Source organism: Euprymna scolopes, chromosome 19, assembly GCF_053919585.1.
Source record: "Euprymna scolopes isolate OS-2025 chromosome 19, ASM5391958v1, whole genome shotgun sequence".
Classification (NCBI taxonomy): Eukaryota; Metazoa; Mollusca; class Cephalopoda; order Sepiida; family Sepiolidae; genus Euprymna; species Euprymna scolopes.
In genome coordinates this window covers 5,728,764-5,749,615 of record NC_136500.1, presented here as the reverse complement: position 1 = coordinate 5,749,615, position 20,852 = coordinate 5,728,764, and positions in this window count along the sequence as shown.

Here is a 20,852-nt window from a genome sequence, read left to right as displayed (position 1 = left end):
AGTGCGTATAACATAGCAACGGATTACAGAATACTTATCAACGAAAAGAATACGAAGCTAAATTTAAACTGAATAAAAAACAATAAAAACAACAAAATGACAGAAAATCAGTCTGACTTTCTATTGAATTACATGATAAGAAGTATGCCTCAAATATTATGTAAATGGCGCGAAGATTAAGGCGCAAATAATAAATGAACGACATAGCAACGTAAGCCAAGAAAATAGAAAAATAAATTAAAAATAACTGACAATGAAATGATAAGCCAGCATGAAAACAATTTTTTTCTTTTCTGAATATTCAGATTTTTTCCACATTCACATAAGGGTAACTTATAAAATTAAACCGAATTGAAAAATATATAAAATATATGAAATGGAGAAGAAAGTTTATAAATGAGGACACACGTCTCTGGAAATCAAATTAATGGCCCACCTGACATGCAAAAGGCAAGGATATTCATCACAAAAGACTATAATATATTGACAATTTTGAAATAAAAAAAATGAATATAAGCACAAAACGTAACAAACCAATTTTTCGCAACTTAAATTATTCTCCAAGTTTGCATTTTCTGAAAAAGGAAAGGTTTCATTTATTTGTGATTTCATTGATGAAAATTTATCAAGGTTTACAATTCTCAGTTTTTATGCAGTAATATACTACAATTGGAAGGAAAGATTAATGACAACAATAGACGGGGAAACATCAAAATAAATTTGATAGAATGAGTAAAGAAAACTCACATCAAAATCGGGACAAATATATCTTCCTTTTCTTATTTTTTATTGCTAGCATGAAAAGCGATGATATCGTTTTTTGCTACAGAGATAAACACATACACACACACATTTATATATATATATAATATTTATTTATATATATTATATTATATATAATATATTATATATATATTATATTATATATATTATATATATAACGAATTTATATATTTATATATATATATATATATATAAAATTAAATTCGTTTATACAAAGAAACGGCCACACATGTGCATAAATGTTTCTATAATTTCCTGTTCCATGGAAATCACACCATCAGGCCAAGGATATCGTTTTATTGATGAAAATTTAGTTTTACAATTCTCAGTTTTATGCAATCATATAGTACAATTGACAGGAAACAATGATGACAATATCCGGGTAACAATATCCTTGGTCTGATGACGTGATTTCTCTGGAACAGGACATTACAGATAAATGTATGCTCATATGTAACCGTTTGTTTGTATAAACGATTTTAATTTGATATAATATGCTCTGTTTTACGCATTGAGCAGTATCTTATAGGAGAGTCGTGTTTGTTTCAGTGGATGTATTTCTAGGAAACAAAACCAAATTTATATATAAATATATATATATATATATATATATATATATATATATATATATATATATATGGGTATGTGTGTGTGTGTGTGTGTGTGTGTGTGTGTACAGAAAATATTTGTTGTTAATTTTAGCGACATTAACAGCTTTGGAAATATCTGTAATTAGTCTACTTACATTTCATATGTTTTTACAAAGAAGTAACCACATATCAATGTTCGGGAGACGCAGAGAACGCGTGTATGATAATCACTAAAACATTTCCATAGTAATAGTTCGTAGTGGAAATTTGCTATAATTAGATTATTTACGAAAAGGAGTTTGTAGTAACTTGTTTCTGTTTGAATTGAAGGCGGCATAATTGGAGTCAGTTGGAAAGTTTACTTCACGAACAGTATTCCACATACGGGCATTTCTAGTAAAGAAGCTTTGGTCATGGAATTAGCCACCAATATAGAATGAGGAAGACTCATTGGAGTGATTTCAGCAAGACACAGGTTTTTTGGTGAAAAATTAGTTGGGCATTATAGAATGGAGCCTAGTTGAACACTTGCCATAAAATTACGATATAGCACGGACAAGCTCACAGCGAATTTTCTATGAGATAAAGGTTGCAGAGTAGCGAAAAGGCGCCCCTACTAGATTATAAAGTCGGCTTAGAAATCTTTCAAAGAAATATAATCTGGACTGCGCAGCTGCTGACATATATGGCAATAGTCGTCTATCCAAGACGGAATTGTACACTTACAGATAGGAAATTGCTTTGACATGAGATATCTACTGGAGCGATAGAATGATCCACCCATTTCGATCTTGGCAACAGCTTTAATGCATAGGCTCCATTTAAAATAAGGTGTAAAAGACAGACAATAAAGTTTGTCTAAACATGGAGTAATATGTGGGTCAAAGCGTTGATTGTTAAAAGACAGAAGGCGGATTTTAGGTTAATTAAAAATTACCAGCAACCTGTTACCCATTGCACCACGTGCTTAAAAACAGAATGAGGAAAATCAGAGATCCTGATCATTTGCGGTCCTAGAAGTGTTGCCATAGATAATAGTGTATTCTGCATAAATGTCTACAAATGATCTAAGAATGTCATTTTGGAGATCGTTATGAAGATCTGGAAGAGATCCGGGGCTTAGGATAAAACTCTGCTGGACACCAGCATTAATACTGTGATTTTTGTCCATCAATCACTAATCTTATAAATCTTTCACAACTGCAGATTTTGTTTAGTAGACATTTATTCCATGCTCTATATGATATGTGAAAAGTGCTTGCCCTTGAAACGACACTCTCGTCGAATGATTCACTAGTCCTGTGGGATATAACTCTAAATACATCGCTTGTAGATCTAACAGAACGGAAACCATATTGCATGTAGTAGGCTGATTTTTCTGAAGTGGTTGACCACTACTCTGTTAAATAGAAATTCCAATAACTTTCTTATGACGAACAGTAAACTGTTGGGTCTGTACTGAGATGGAAAATGATCGATCGCCTAAATTGTTAAATACGGAATAGGTTGATAAAGAATTTTTTCCTTGCAACAATGTTTAAACAGCTTTGTAAGTATGTGGCCTTGTTCTAGTTTAAGTTTTTTGGGCACTATACATAGAATGCCATATGGGCCTGTTGCTTTACGGGGATCGAAAATTTTGATAAGCTTAGAAACATCACACACATATTTGTATGTCGCATAGTGTGTTTCAAACACATGAAAAAAAGTATGGGCAGCCTTGATCATATAAGGAAAACTTTTCTGAAACGTTTTTGGTAAAATCTTTGGCCTTGTTAGATGCTGATGAGATTATGATGGCTTGGATCGAGCACACACTCCTATTGAAAACCCTGTTTGTTATTTGCCAAAATTGGTCGGAACGAAGCCGCTGCTTAGCTACTTTGAAATGGAGGAACTGAGCATACACATCTCTCGCGTTTTTTGTCACTCTGTTACATTAGATGCTGGCTATCCTAATGCGCCTTTATTCACAGTACGTTTATTTCGCTGTAAAAGGTGGAAATAGTTGTTTTGTGTGCAATGACAGTGGCACATGCTGGCAGTTAGGTTTTGCTTGAATTTCCCGGAGCCTATGGAGAGGTATATGCCATAATTCACCATTAAGTCAAGTCTGATATTCTAGATGGCATGCTCATTTTTAACAGGGAGTGCAGCAGAATACCTGCTATTAATGGGTGTAGAGAACTTATATTTTGTTCTTTATTTTAGCTAAGACCCCGAGTGGTAGAATGATCCCAGTGGAGCTAAAGCTAAGGATGAGCATAGATCTGGCTAAGTTGTACGCAAAGATATAGGAAACTTGCATACTGACCAGTCTCAGGTAAAAGAGGAAAAATTATGACACAACTGTAATGTTATGACTTTTAGGTTGTGATCATAGCGTAGTATCTGTTAATTGTGGCAAGCGGGAGCAATGGTCAAAACATTATTATTATTGTTATTGTTTTCTTATTAATTGATTTGAGCGACGGATGCTCGTTGGATCATTTATTATGGCTAGAAGAATAAACAATTAAATTGAGGAAGAAATGATTAACGTGTAAATCGCAAAAAGAATGTGAAAATAGAAAATATATGTAAACATTATTTTGGGGTTTTGAATAAACAAATAACTAGGTAGATTAGATTAGTATGAGACACTTAATTAGGTGACGTAACAGAACACGTAGTGTAGTTAGTTTTGGAGAGATTCAGAGGGTTGAGGATTGTCCAGCAGAGCGGACAGACGTCTAGACAGGGGTGGACCGACAGCTAGGAGCGGGTTGTATGAACAGAAAATGTAGACTAACTGCAGATCCTGTGAAAACCAAGTTAGCCAACTGTAATAAATTTATATTACAAAAAATATAAATAGTTGATTTAGTGGTTTCACAAATAAGAACAGTTGTCTCAATTATATGGTGCTGATCGCTTCATGGTTCTCTACGGAGCAGCAGGAAGTTAAAAGAACTCTTCAAGAAAAAGGTATGAAGCATATATGATTCTTCTTATATAAGAACTGTAAAAATATCCCGTGTGATAAATCTGATACAACATGACTCGACTTACACGTCAATATCATGCCCCCTGGCTAAACAACATAGATACGATGTATACGTTTATTATCTGTCTGTTAAAAGAACAATATCTTACATCCACTAGATAACACATGACACGTTTTAATATATCATCTCCTCCAATATAAACCAATACACAACACCTCTTCTTATTCGTTTTGTTACAGTGGGATACCAATTTAATATTATGAATCTTGAATTCACCTAAGACGTTAATGTTACCCGAAGAATAAATATAGGATATGGTACATTTTCTCAGGTATTCTTAAAAATAGTAACTCCGCTGTTTTAGTGGCGATAAATAATAAATATGTACGCAGTCCTGTAAGCAGATACTACTCTGAAGCACATAGAGGGCAAATATATGTCTTCTCTGGAGTTGTCTCCACCAGATGGAAATACATCTCTAATGTATGCACGCATTCCATTCAATATCTTGGGAGTCATATTTTCGTGTAAATTTAGAGTATCCTTTAATTGCGAAGGTTATTTTTTTTTTTTACACAGTGATCACCACTTATCAAGGCCCGGAAGCAACTCAGGGATAAGGGTTATTGCAAGTACATTACGTTAGTGTGGAGATTTGATGACGTCTTTACATAAGGGGGCGGTTCATTAGGAATTTGTTAACATTGGACTTGAAGACATCCAAGATGTAGTCCGGAGAGAAGCAGGCAGACGGAACAGAGTTCCACAGGCGTGCAGTTCTAAGAAAGAAGCTTTGTTCATGGAATCCGCGTTTTGATTTAGGCACAGATATAGAGTGGGGGAAATTTTGTGCAGTGGATTCAGCTAGACGGGTGTTTTTCGTGAACGATTGGAGAGGGGGGGGACCAGAGATTGGAGTTCAGACGAGCACCTGTCATGGAAATAACAATAAAACAAGGAAAGGCTCGCAACGAAGGAAAAGCTAAGCCACGAAGTCTATTTTGTACTCTGTCAAGGCAGGATAGGCTGTTTTTAGCAGCTCCTGCCCAGATATGGCAACAGTATTCGATCCTTGGACGTACTTGGCTTTTATATAGATAGAGAATTGCATCAGTAGTGAGATATCTTCTGGAGCGGTAGAAGGATCCCATCATCTTTCCAGTGACCTTGGCAACAGACTTGATGTACGTGTTCCATTTTAGATCAGGAGTAAAGGTCAAACCCAGAAGCTTGTCAAAACACGGGGCCCTACCCAGACGAGAGCCATCCATCACAATCTGGAGATCAGAGCGTTGATGATGTAAGGATAGGAGTTTGGTTTTGGATGCATTAAAGGTAACCAGCCACATCTTCCCCCACTGAACAACGCGTTCGAGATCAGAGGAGAGAGAATCATAGATAATTTGTCATTTACAGCCTTTGATGTGTTGCCGTAGATGGTCGTGTCATCAGCATAGATATCAACGAATGATTTAAGTATGTGTTTAGGGAGGTCATTGATGTAGAGCAGGAAGAGAGTTGGGCCCAGGATTGACCCCTGAGGGACTCCAGCATTTATAGTGCAGGCCTCCAATTTTTGTCCATCTACCACTACTCTTATGAGCCTATCGGAGAGAAATGATTTAATGATTGAGAAAACATTTCCAGTTATACCGTAGCTAGAAATTTTGTGAAGTAGACCCTTATGGCATACCTTGTCGAAGGCCTTTGATATGTCAAGAGCCATTGGCCTAGAAAGGAATCCTTTGTCAAAAGATTCACTAATCCTGTGGGATATAACCGTCAGCACATCTGCGGTAGATCTTGCAGAGCGGAAACCATATTGTGTGTCACTAAGAAGGTTATTCCTGGTGAGGTGGTTGACTATTTCTCTATTTAATATGGATTCCAGCAATTTACTCATAACACACAGGAGAATTATTGGTCTGTACTGAGAGGAAGATAACTTATCACCTGAATTCTTAAATACAGGGCAAACTGATGAGGTCTTCCATGTAGTCGGAAAGCACTTCTCCTTAAGGCAGGGCTTAAATAGTTTCGTAAGTATGGGAGCAAGTTCTGGTTGAAGCTTTTTTAACACTATAATTGGGATGCCATCAGGGCCAGTTGCTTTACTGGAATCTAGGTTCTTGATTAGCTTGGGGACCTCATGCACGGATATTTGTATGTTACCGAGCTTGTTCTGTGTTATAGGAGGAAATATGGGGAGTTGATGGCCTTCGTAGCATAGGGTAGAATAAGCTGCAAAGTTCTGTGCAAATAGTTTGCCCTTGTCTGACGCTGACGAGATAACCTCTGGTCCATTGATAATGGTTGGGATAGAACGCACACTTCTGTTCAGGATCCTATTTGTTATTTGCCAAAACTGGTGGGATCCAAGCCGTTGATCAGCTACCTTGGATTTAACAGACTGGGCATATAGCTCTCTTGCATTTTTTATTACTCTTTTACAGTGGTTGCTGGCAGACCTGAAAGCAGCTTTAGTCTCAGTGCATCTATTACGTTGGTAGCTATGGAAAAAGTGATTTCAGTGCGCGATGGCAGCAGCACATTCTGGGGAGAATCATTGCTGGCTGTTAGGTTTTTGTTGGAATTTTTTAGATGGTATGAATTGGTCTATGCCTACAATTAACCATTCGGTCAGATTTGATACTATAGAGGATACTTCCTTTTTAAACATGGAGTGCAGATGTATCTATTTGAAGAGTCTAACGCCAGTTTCATACTAGAACAATATGCCTGCTTTGGTGTGCTGTAATTGACTTTCAGACATCTGGAATTTGGAATGTAGACCGCTTAAGTGGGAGAAAGAGAACTGAGTTAGTGTTCTGGGTTTGATGTTGACTTGTTTCTAGAGATTTTCGTTATGGAACATGGGAATATATGGAAGAGGTGGGCAGAGTTACTTAGAGCACGGCAGAGTTGGAGAAAAATAGACGCAGTGTGTGTGTATGTGTGTGCGCGTGTGTGCAAGAAAGAGATAGACGGAAAGGAGTTATTCCAATATAACTACCCAAAATTATTCCAATGTAATACCGAAAATAAAGTACTAACTTATTATAAAAAAATATATATAATCATATATTAGGAAGGAGCGTCATTCATGCAGAGTTAATACAGATTATTATTAGAAACATAGTAGCGCATGAAAAGACTTGATTTTCAAATCATAAATATGAAATCATTTTTTTCTGTCATAAAACCACCAATATCCAACTCGGAAGAATAGAGAGACAGAATAATTTAAATCATCATAGTTATTTAAAACATCACATATAAAATGATGTCAAAGTACTATTTAAGGGAACCCTTATGGATTTAAAAAAGTATTTTATTCACAGTACATTTAGACCATAAAAAAATTCCACAAGCAATCAGTCATGTATTTTATTATATATCTATATTTGTCATGTTTTACATATATATAACGAGTCTATTAAACACTTGCGACGTTCCTACTGAAAAAAGATTTAATTATTACGCATCTTTAACGTGTATAACGTGTCTATTGTATGCGCATGTGTAACCTGATTCGAATATAACGTGTTTATGATCATATAGTTTCTCTATATATCATGAATTCAGGTGAAAAGTCATCTCCCTCTCAGTACAGACCAATAAGTCTCCACTCTGTCATAAGTAAGTTGTTGGAATCCATATTAAATAAAGAAGTACTCAACCCCCTCAACAGACACAACCTCCTTAGTGACAGGCAATATGGTTTCCGCTCTGCAAGATCTACAGCAGATGTGCTGACGGTTATATCACATAGGATTAGTGAACATCTTGACAAAGGTTTCCTTCCCAGGGCAATTGCTCTTGACGTATAGAAGACCTATTCACAAGATTTCTATCTACGGTATTACTGGAAATGTTTTCTCAATCATTAAATCATTCCCCTCTGATAGGTTCATAAGAGTAGTGGTTGATGGGCAGAAATCAGAGGCCCACAGTATTAATGCTGGGGTCCCTCAGTGGTCCATCCTGGGCCCAACTCTCTTTCTGATCTATATCAATGATCCCCCCCAAAACACATACTTAAATCATTCGCTGACATCTATGCTGATGACACGACCATCTATGGCAACACATCAAAGGCCGTAAATGACAATGTTCTCTCTAATTCTCTCTCCACTGATCTTGAGTACAATGGGTGAAGAGGTGGCTGGTCATTTTAATTCATCCAAAACCAAGCGTCTGTCTTTACATCATCAACGCTCTGCTACCCATCTGGCATCAATTGAAATGGATGGCTCTCGTCATGGCGAGGCTTCATGTTTTGACAAGCTCCTTGGTTTGACCTTTACTCCTGATCTGAAATGGAACATGTACATCAAGTATGTTGCCCGGACCTCTGAGAAAATGGTGGGATCCTTCTACCGCTCCAGAAGATATCTCACTACTGATGCAATTCTCTATCTGTATAAAAGCCAAGTAGGTGCAAAGATTGAGTACTGCTGCCACATCTGAGCTGGAGCTTCTAAAAACAGCCTATCCTGCCTTGAAAAAGTACAAGATAGACTTCCTTGTTTAGTGGGGGATGCCCTTTTCTCTTCCCTGCAACCTCTCTCCCACAGAAGAGACGTTGCGAGCCTGTCTTTGTTTTATCGTTATTTCCATGGCAGGTATTCGTCTGAGCTCGAATCCCTCGACCCCCTCGCCAATCGTTCACGAGAAACACCCGTCTGGCTGAAACTACTGTCAATTATTTTCCCCACTGTTTATCTGTGCCTAAATCCAAGCGTAGATTCCATGAGCAATGCTTCTTTTTTAGAACTGCACGCCTGTGGAACTCTCTGCCGTTTGTCTGTTTCTCACCTGACTACAACTTGGACGTCTTCAAGTCCAACGTAAACAAACTCATGACAAACCGCGCCCTTAAGTAAGAAACTCTATCAAAACCCCTAATACTAATGATTACTACAATACTATCTCATTGATTACTGTAAACGCAATAACCCTTATCCCTGAATGGCCTTCGGGCCTTGATAAGTGGTGACCCCCATTTGAAAAAATAAAGTTCATAGGAAAATATATGTGATTATCTGGTGTTCATGTATTTTTGTTCGTGTCGATATAATTCTCGCTGCAGCTTGTGTGTGTGTGGAGTTAACGCATATGATAAACAGTTCAAACAAACAATAACAATTTACAAACAAGGAAACATAACATCTGGCCAAACAGGGAAATACCCCCTTGTTCATCTCTTGTTGTAATATTTTCATTTTATTTAGAGATGTTCCCCGTTTAGAAATTGCAAGCTTTCATTGTTCTACGTTTTTGTAATCTTCTGTTCTGAGAGCTTCGCTGGGGTGAAGAAACCATTACAACCGGCTGCCATTTCCTCGGTCGCTAGCTGACTCCTTTCGTCTGTTCGACTTCACTCTCTAACCTAAATTTAATCTGACTCCGTCCGATACTGACTTAACAGTTTACGTGTATATATAAACAAATATATTTTTTATAACTTCGTCATCACTTTAATCCTGTAACGTAATTCATTCGTTATCACTATTATGCAATTAAATGGTCTAGTAAACATCAATAAATATAATAAACAAGCAAGAATTCGTCACTGTCAACTTCGTCACTCAAAACTTTCTCTTTCAACTTCCTGCACGCGTTTTTTCTTCACCTCTGCTCACAGGCATTTTATTAAAACCATGACTCCATTCTATTTTCATATGTGTGCAGTGGGCGGTGTGATATCGTGCAATTCCACGGGACTACACCTTATAAGCCACGGCCGCTATCTTTTTCCCTTAGGTAAGTCGTATAGTCACATAATGCAATCGTGGACGCTTTCTACTTTGCTTATTACATTCATCTCTACATAATATCAGCGAAAATTTCTAATTGGTTGTCCATGTTGAAAACTGCATCTCAATATATATATATATATATATATATATATATATATATATATATATATATATATATATATAGTAATTTATAGCTATACCTACGTATTGAACACTTTTGAAGTAAATACTTAAAGTTTACGCATAAATCTATACTTTCGTATATTAATTTTATGTGAGTAAATGAAGTAGTTATATATATATATATATATATATATATATATATATATATATATATATATATATATAGCTTACAAAACATTCAACTTCGACACAATCACAATAATCACCCATAATAGTGTTACAGCGTTTTACGAAAACAAACAATATGACATTTTAGATAGACTCGTGATTTTCATTCTAAATAAGGATTTGTCAAATTTATATTTACACAATACTATGAATACGAGATTGATGAAAGATATGATTAGATCAAAGAATTCCTAGCTAATAGCCTTTCATATCTTCGTCTATTTTTCATGGAAGAATTGACATTTGAAGTTATGAATTTCCATGATAAATATGCCTATGTTATAGGGAATCACAACAAAAAATGTTTTCATCTTGAATAATACTTTGCTCCAAATGTAAAAAATGATTTACTTGTGTATTTCAAGATAGTAAGACTCTAATAAGGAGTCTAGCAGAGCATTCCTAATAAAACCGGGCATATGTGCCGTAATGTGTGCAAACAGGAGTTGGGATGGCTGTTCGTTTTTCCCCAAAACAAAAAAAAACAATCAAGAACGAACAGATTTATATCTGTTCGTTCTTGATTGTTTTGCTTAGTACATTAAAAGAAACATGCTATCAATTACTTTCAACTCAAATCGTTTACACCTCTGATGTTGAAAGTAGTACTAAAGCCGAAACTGTCCTTTAAGTTGAAGCTAAGCCTTTATCTCATTCGTGAATGTCACATAATTCAAATGAAGCCAGCGAAGCTATTGAGAACAAACATACGGTAAGAAAAGAAGGACAGAAATGGCTAATCAATGACGGTCACAAGAACAGAGAAAATATTTGAAGTAGAGGCAAAGTTAATCAGTACACTGCCTTCTTATAAACAGTAATATACTAAAAATATGAGAAAAATATAACAAAATTGTAACAAAAAATAACAAAAACAATTCTAAAAAAAAAAATATGACAGAAAACATTAGGGAGGATTAAGAACAAACGCAGCAAAATGACATATGACAATGATGACATTTTTAAGCGACAGAGGCAATTTATAAACAGTAATACATGGATTACTTAACGGACACTCATTTAATAGAGAAAGGTGAAAAAGACACAATAAAAGCAAGTAAGCGTATTTCTCGTCAATTTTTGAAGAACGGCTAGAATTACAGTTTTTATAATTTTCACATTAATTTCATCAAATCAAGTGTAGAACCACTACCAAATATTATATTGAAATCCGTAAACATTATACTTTTAACTGGTAATAAATCGCTATTAAATACGCAATGACCATTTTACAGAATGAACGGAACAATCGCCAAATAAATTGCTTAATTAGTCTTTAAAGTAAGTGTATTAGATGCAACATTTGCTACAGAGAATATTAAATACAATTGCATCTCAACTTTTAAGCTGCATACCAATCAATAAGCTTTACTTTCAAACCAATTATCACCTTACAGTGGAAAATAGTGAAGTAATTTAATCTATATATCTATAAAAGTGTAAGTGTGTATCTATGTGTCTGTCTGTGTACAATTCCCTACGCAATAACTCTGTCAATTCCAAGCCTACGGACTCGAAATTTGATATACAGTGTACTGAGATTTGGGATCATCTTTGTAATCCGTTTTCGGCCAGACATTTGGCTGTTAAGGAGTACAAAATTGACGATTTAACCATTGAAAACTCTACCAAACTCATCCGCCAAGTTGGGTATAAACAATTGAAATTTTAGATATAGGTTTCTTTAATATGCATTTTACTTAATAACTTGAGTTGAGCCTAAAACAATAAATGTTAAGTGCTCATAATACAGTCAATATTTAAAAAAAAATACCTCTGCGGTTTCTACCAAATTACTCAGAAAATTAGTTATTTAAAGACAGTTTAAAAATTAGTTATTAAACACAGTGTAAAAATAGTTATTAAAAAAAGTGTTAAAATTAGTTATTGAAAAACAGTGTAAAAATTAGTCATTTAAAACAGTGTATTAATTAGTTATTTGAAAAATGAGTCAAAATTAGTTATTTAAAGACAGATTAAATATTAGTTATTTAAAAACATTGTAAAATATGCTATTTAAAGATAGTGTAAAATTACTTATTTGAAAACAGTGTAAAAATCAGTTATTTGCAAACACTGTAAGATTAGTTATTTGGAAACAATGTAAAAAGTAGTAATTTGCAAACACTGTAAAAATTAGTTATTTGGAAAAATTGTAAAAAGTAATTATTTTCAAACACTGTAAAATAAGTTATTTGGAAACAATGTAAAAAATAGTTATTTGCAAACACTGTAAAAATTAGTTACATAAAACAGTGTAAAAAGAGTTATTTAAAAACAGTGTAAAAATTAGTTATTTGAAAACAGTTTAAACATTAATTATTTGGAAACAGTGTAAAAATTAGTTATTTAAAGACAGTGTAAAACGTAGTTATATAAGAACAGTGTATAAATTAGTTATTTATAAACAGTGTAAATATTAGTTATTTGAAAACAGTGTAAACATTTAGTTATTTAAAGACTGTGTAAAAATAGTTATTTAAAACAGTATAAAATTTTAGTTATTTAAAATACTGTAAAAATTAGTCATTTAAAAAGTGTTTAAATTAGTTATTTAAAACAGTGTAAAAATTAGTTATTTAGAAACAGTATAAAATTAGTTATTTAAAAACGTGGAAAATTAGTTATTTAAAACAGTGTAAAATGTAATTATTTTAAAACAGTGTAAAAATTAGTTATTTCAAAACAGTGTAAAAAGTAGTTATCTAAAACAGTGACAATTTAGTTATTTAAAACAGCGTAAACATTAGTTATTTAAAACAGTGAAAAATTAAGTTATTTAAAAACAGTGTACAATTTAGTTATTTAAAACCGTGTAAAATTAAGTTATTTCAACACAGCGAAAAATGTTGTCATTTCAAAACAGGGTAAGAATTACTTATTAGAAGCAGTGTAAAAATTAGTTATTTAAAAAAGTGTAAAAATTAATTATTTAAAAAAGTGTAAAAATTAGTTATGTAAAACAGTGTAATAATTAGTTATTTAAAGACAGTTAAAAATTAGTTATTTGAAAACAGTGTAAACATTATTATTTAAAACAGTGTAAAATTTAGTTATATTCAAAACAGTGTAAAAATTAGTTATTTAAATGTAGTGTAAAAACTAGTTATTTGAAAACAGTGAAAAATTAGTTATTTAAAATCAGGGTAAAATTAGTTATTTAAGAACAGTGTAAATATAAGTAATTTAAAAACAGTGTAAAATTTAGTTATATTCAAAACAGTGTAAAAATAGTTATTTAAAGTCATTGTAAAACTTAGTTGTTTGAAAACAGTGTGTAAATTAGTTATTTAAAATCAGTGTAAAATTTGATATTTAAAAACAGTGTAAATATTAGTTATTTGCAACAGTGTTAACAATATAGTTATTTAAAAACAGTGTAAAAATTAGTTATTTAAAACAGTGTAAAATTAGTTATTTAAAACAGTGTAAAAATAAGTAATTTAAAATTAGTGTAAAAATTAGTTATTTAAAAAAGTGTAAATATTAGTTATATAAAACAGTGTAAAATTAGTTAATTAAAACAGTGTAAAAATTTAGTTATTTGAAGACAGTGTAAAAATTAGTTATTTAAAAACGGTGTAAACATTAGTTATTTGGAAACAGTGTAAAAATTAGTTATTTGCAAATACTCTTAAATTAATTATATAAAACGGTGTAAAAAGAGATATTTAAAAACAGTGTAAATATTAGTTATTGTAAAACAGATTTAAAAATAATTATTTGGAAACAGTGAAATATTAGTTATTTAAAGACAGTGTAAAACATAGTTATATGAGAACAGGTTATGAATTAGTTATTTAACAACATTGTAAAAATTAGTTATTTGGAAATAGTGTAAAAATTTAGTTATTTAAAGACTGTGTAAAAATTAGTTATTTAAAACAGTGTAAAAATGTGTTATTTAAAACAGTCTAAAATTTAGTTATTTAAAACAGTGTAAAATTTAGTTATTTAAAACAGTGAAAAATTGTTGTCATTTGAACACAGTGTAAAAATTACTTATTAAAAAAGTGTAAAAATTAGTTATTTAAAAAAGTGTACAAATTAGTTATGTAAAACAGTGGTAAAATAAATTATTTAAAAAAGTGTAAAAATGAGTTATTTGAAAACAGTGTAAAAATTATTATTTTAAACAATGTAACAATTGAGTTATATTCAAATCAGTGTAAATATTAGTTATGTAAAGGTAGTGCACGAAATAGTTATATAAAACAGTGTAAACAGAGTTATTTAAAATAAGTGTAACAATTAGTTATTTAAAACAGTATAAAATTTAGTTATATTCAAAACAGTGTAAAATTAGTTATTTAAAGGAATTATAAAAATTAGTTGCTTGAAAACAGTGTAAAAATTAGTTATTTAAAATCAGTGTAAAATCAGTTATTTAAAAACTGTGTAAATATTTGTTATTTTTTACAGTGTTCCAATGTAGTTATTTGACAACAGTGTAAAAATTTAGTTATTTAAAGACTGTTCAAAAATTAGTTATTTTAAAGAGTGTAAAAATTAGTTATTTAAAACAGTCTAAAATGTAGTTATATAAAACAGTGTAAAAATTTAGTTATTTAAAAACAGTGCAAAAATTAGTTATTTAAAAACAGTGAAAAAATGTTGTCATTTTAAAACAGTTTAAGAATTACTTATTAGAAAACAGTGTAACAATGAGTTATTTAAAAATGTACAAATTAGTTATGCAAAACAGTGTAAAAATTAATTATTTAAAAAAAAAGTGTAAAAATTAGTTATTTGAAAACAGTGTTCAAATTTGTTCTTTACAGACAGTTTAAAAATTAGTTATTTGAAAACAGTGTAAAAATTAGTTATTTAAAACTGTGTAAAGATGTGGTTATATTCAAAACAGTGTAAAAATTAGTTATTTAAAGGTAGTGTAAAAATTGTTTTTTGAAACCAGTGTAAAAAGTGTTATTTAAAATCAGAGTAAAATTTTTATTTAAAAACAGTGTAAATATTAGTTATTTAAAAACAGTGTAAACATTACTTATTTATAGGCATTGTAAGAATTAGTTGTTTGAAAACAGTGTGAAAATTAGTTATTTAAAATCAGTGTAAAATTAGTTATTTAAAACAGTGTAAAAATGTAATTATATTCAAAACAGTGTAAAAATTAGTTTTTTAAAGATAGGTACAAATTAGTTATTTGAAAACAGTGTAAAATTAGTTATTTAAAAACAGTGTAAATATAAGTTAATTCAAACAGTGTTCCAATGTAGTTATTTAAAGGCCGTGTTAAAAATTAGTTATTTAAAACAGTGTAAAAATTAGTTATTAAAAAAAGTGTAAAAATTAGGTTTCAAAAACAGTGTAAGCATTAGTTATGTAAACAGTGTAAACTTAGTTATTTAAAAATAGTGTAAAATTAAGTTATTTGAAAACAGTGTTAAAATTAATTATTTAAGTTTAAGAATTAGTTACTGTTAAAATTTAGTAATTTAAAGACAGTGAAAATATGAGTTATATAAAAAATTATTTAAAAACAGTGTAAATATTAGTTATTTAAAAACTGTTTAAAATTTAGTTATATTCATAACAGTGTAAAATTAGTTTTTTTAAGGCATTGTAATAATTAGTTATTTAAAATCAGTGTAAAATTAGTTATTTAAAAGCAGTGTAAAAATTAGTTATTTAAAAACAGTGTAAAAATTAGTTATTCAAATACAGTGTAAATATTAGTTATTTAAAACAGTGTAAAAATTAGTTATTAAAAAAAGTGTAAAAATTAGGTTTTAAAAACAGTGTAAGCATTAGTTATGTAAAACAGTGTAAAATTAGTTAGTAAATTAAAAACAGTGTAAAAATTTAGTTGTTTGAAGACAGTGTAAAATTAGTTATTTAAAAACGGTGTAAAAATTAGTTATTTGGAAATAGTGTACAAATTCGTTATTTGCAAACACTTCAAAAATTAATTATATAAAACAGTGTAAAAAGAGTTATTAAAAACACTGTAAAAATTAGTTATTTGCAAACAGATTTAAAAATAATTATTTGGAAACAGTGTAAAAATTAGTTATTTAAAGACAGTGTAAAACGTAGTTATATAAGAACAGTATACAAATTAGTTATAGAAAAACAGTGTAAATATTAGTTTTTTGAAAACAGTGTAAGAATTTAGTTATTTAAAGAGAGTGTAAAACGTAGTTATATAAGAACAGTGTAAAAATTAGTTATTTAAAAACAGTGTAAAAATTAATTATTTAAAAAAAGTGTAAAAATTAGTTATGAAAACAGTGTAAAAATTAGTTATTTAAAGACAGTTAAAAATTAGTTATTTGTAAACATTGTAAAAATTTCTTATTTAAAAACAGTAAAAAATTTAGTTATATTCAAAACTGTGTAAAAATTGAGTTATTTAAATTTTGTGTAAAAATTAGTTATTTGAATACAGTGTAACAATTAAATTATTAAAAAAATTAAATTATTAACAACAGTCTAAAAATAGTTATTTGAAAACAGTGTCAAAACTAGTTATTTTAAAACAGTGAAAAATTTAGTTATATTCACAACAGTGTACAAATTATTTATTAAAGTCAGTTTGAAAATTAGTTATTTAAAATCAGTGTAAAATTAGTTATTTAAAAACAGTGTAAATATTAGTTAGTTTAAACAGTGTTCAAGTGTATTTATTTAAAGACAGGTTGAAAATGAGATTTTAAAAACAGTGTAAAAATTAGTTATTTAAAAAAAGTGTAAAAATTAGTTGTTTAAAAGACTGTACATATTAGTTATGTAAAACAGTGTAAAATTAGTCAATTAAAAGAGTGTAAAAATTTAGTTATTTGAAGACAGTGTAAAAATTAGTTATTTAAAACATAGTAAAAATTAGTTATTTGCAAACACTGTAAAATTAATTATATAAAACAGTGTAAAAAGAGTTATTTTAAAACAGCGGAAAAATTAGTTATTTGAAAACAGTGTTAAAATTTATTATTTGGAAACAGTGTAAAATTAGTTTTTAAAGACAGTGTCAAATGTAGTTATATAAGAACAGGGTATAAATTAGTTATTAAAACAGTGTAAATAGTTATTTGAGAACAGTGTAAAAATTTAGTTATTTAAAGACTGTGTAAAAATTAGTTATTTAAAACAGTGTAAAAATGAGTTATTTACAACAGTGTAAAATTTAGTTATTTAAAACAGTGTACAATTTAGTTATATAAAACATTGTAAAATTAGTTATTTAAAACAGTGAAAAAACGTTGTCATTTGAAAACAGTGTAAGAGTTACGTATTAGAAAAAAGTGTAAAAATAAGTTTTTTTAAAAAGTGTACAAATTAGTTATGTAAAACAGTGTAACAATTAATTATTTAAAAAAAGTGTAAAAATTAATTATTTTAAAAAAAGTATAAAAATTAGTTATTTTAAAACAGTGTAAAAATTAGTTATTTACAGACAGTTTAAAAAATAGTTATTTAAAACAGTGTAAAAATTTAGTTATATTCAAAACAGTGTAAAATTAGTTATTTAAAGGTAGGGTAAAAATTAGTTATTTAAAAACAGTGTAAAAATTAGTTATTTAAAATCAGTGTAAAATTAGTTATTTGAAAACAGTGTTAATATTAGTTGTTTCAATCAGTGTACAGATGTTGTTATTTAAAGGCATTGTAAAAATAAGTTATTTAAAAAGTGTAAACATTATTTTTTTAAAAACAGTGGAAAATTAGTTACTTAAAAACAGTGTAAAAATTATTTATGTAAAGCAGTGTAAAATTAGTTATTAAAAATAGTGTAGAATTTAGTTATTGGAAAACAGTGTAAACATTAATTATTTAAGGTTAAGAATTAGTTATTAGAAAACAGTGTTAAAATGTAGTTACTTAAAGACAGTGAAAAAATGAGTTATATAAAAAAGTATTAGAATTTGTTATTTAAAACAGTGTAACTATTAGTTTTTTGAAAACACTCTTAAAATTTAGTTATTTAAAGACTGTGTAACAATTAGTTATTTAAAACCGTGTAAAAATTAGTTATTTAAAGGCAGTTAAAAACTAGTTATTTAAAGACAGTTTAAAAATTAGTTTTTGAAAACAGTGTAAAAACTAGTCATTTAAAAGAGGGTAACAATTAGTTATTTAAAGACAATTTACAATTTTTATTTAGAGACAGTTAAAATTAGTGATTTAAAGTCAGTATAAAAATGTAGATCTCTTTTTCTCTATTATTCTGTTTTTGCAAATATTAAGCAGGTGTTTGGCATAGCTGCAAACAGAAACTGCAGTAAGCTAATCCTGGATAACTTTGTGCAGAAGTCCAATATTTTTGCCATACAGTTAAAATGATTTAGAATATATGCACGGCTATTGATAAAATAAATTACTCTAAACATGAGTATGTGAAATTAATATATAGAGGATGAGACCTAGTTTGTTTATATTAGGAAGTGCCTGTCCTCATATAGCGAAGACCAACCACCTATAATTCACAAGAGCAATTAAGATGATTTCATCATAGCAATAAACAAACCCGTCCGAACCACTAAACGAATACCACGGAAACTCACATATATATCTTCTGTGTAGCTTTATACAAACTTGAATGTGCCCATAGGATCTTCAATATGAAAATACCAGACGTTGAAAAACATATAAGGAAGTTCGCTACTAATCACATATTTTCTGATAACCGGACTATGAATGAGATGCAAACGCTCGCTGGTATCACACATGTGTCCTCTATTAACTTTTTATTACGATTTTCGCAATAATGCACGTTGCAGTTAATGATTATTCCAGACATGCGTTAGAAGACATAATACAAGCAATTAAATTGAAAAGATGGGTAACGTTTGTAAAAATTCATTTAAATAAGCTTTTATTTTTTAGTTTGAAATATCTGTAATAAAGGAACACTTTAAAAATAGAAAGATAGTAATCTTTTCTCAATTATTGTGCCGTCGTGATAACAGCCTACTTTAGTATTTAACTTTCAATAATCATGACGTAATTTAAGATTCTCTATATTTTGGAAACAGATGAACTCCTTTCTCTGATAATTCTTTAACATAATAGATGTCAGCTACTAATTTCATCTGATTGAACTGGAACACATTTTGGTTAAATAAAATAGGTAAGCGTCATTTACAGAAACGTTGATACATCATTAGATCTTATATTTTAAGTTTGATTTTTGTATAATCGGGCATCGCTTTCACATAACGAGTAGAAAACTTGAATGTTAAATTGATTAGATATTCAGGAATTGTCGTTATTTGAACGATCTATTAAAACAGTATAAATAAATATCTACTATAAAAAATGATTAAGGAAATACCCTTTGTACAAAAGTATCGTGGGGTTTCACCAACAGAGTACAAATACAAATTAAATGCATCTAATCTGATAGCTACCATCGTATGCAGCCTACTACCACCAGTTCTGCTCTATTCACTTGTGATAATAACTTTGTACATCACCTCCGATAAGTACCCCTATCACAATCGGCACGATTATTTTTCTCTCTCATTACTTTGTGCTCTCATCCCTATCACTTCTCTCTGGGACAAATTCTACATTTCCCTCCGCTATTTTGCTTGCACTGCCTTGAGCAGTTTATTACACCTACGTTATTAAATTGCGTATTGCATAGATATACGACATACTATTTCCATTTTTCGATACACAAACACAGAATTCCCACAGCATAATTCCGATCAATTCGATTAGCTGAGCTCTCATTATTCTCATATTCTAGAATACAAATATCCCACTTCATAAACGAACGGTTACTAAAATGTTATATGGCGTCACTACCAAATATAGTTTAGGGAATCTCATTGCTACAGATACAGACAACACAACGTCCTCGCTTAAATAAACTGCCAAACGTGTAATTAATGTACTACTACTTTCAATACAGTACATTTTTATTACAATTCTGCATCAGTCCAATAAGGATGCCGACTTCTCGGTCGTATGCATAAACATCATTACGTTCGTTTCACTTTCCATTTCGGCATCACCTAAACTACTCAACCGATTTCTCCGTCTTTTACACACTCACTTTTATTATGTCATTACTGTTGACTCGTTAACTTGCTTTATCACGATTAATACTTATTTAATGCAAACCTTAAATGCTCTTCCCGCTTCCAGCACACCCGAATTAAAGTTTATACTCCCCTTTCGAAAACAAAACAAAACAAAAAATACAGCTTATTTATGCTTATTGCATTGTTTGTCGTGTACAGCCTGCAATTTGCCTATTACACCGCAGTTATTAGCCAAAAAAAATTCCTGTTAAGCATTATAACACCAGTAAAATGAAAAATACTGACCAAATCGCATAGAATAAATTAAGCTTATCAGATTAAACAAAAACAGCCGGAGTCTCCAATATAAAAAATATTCTCTTACATTTCGTA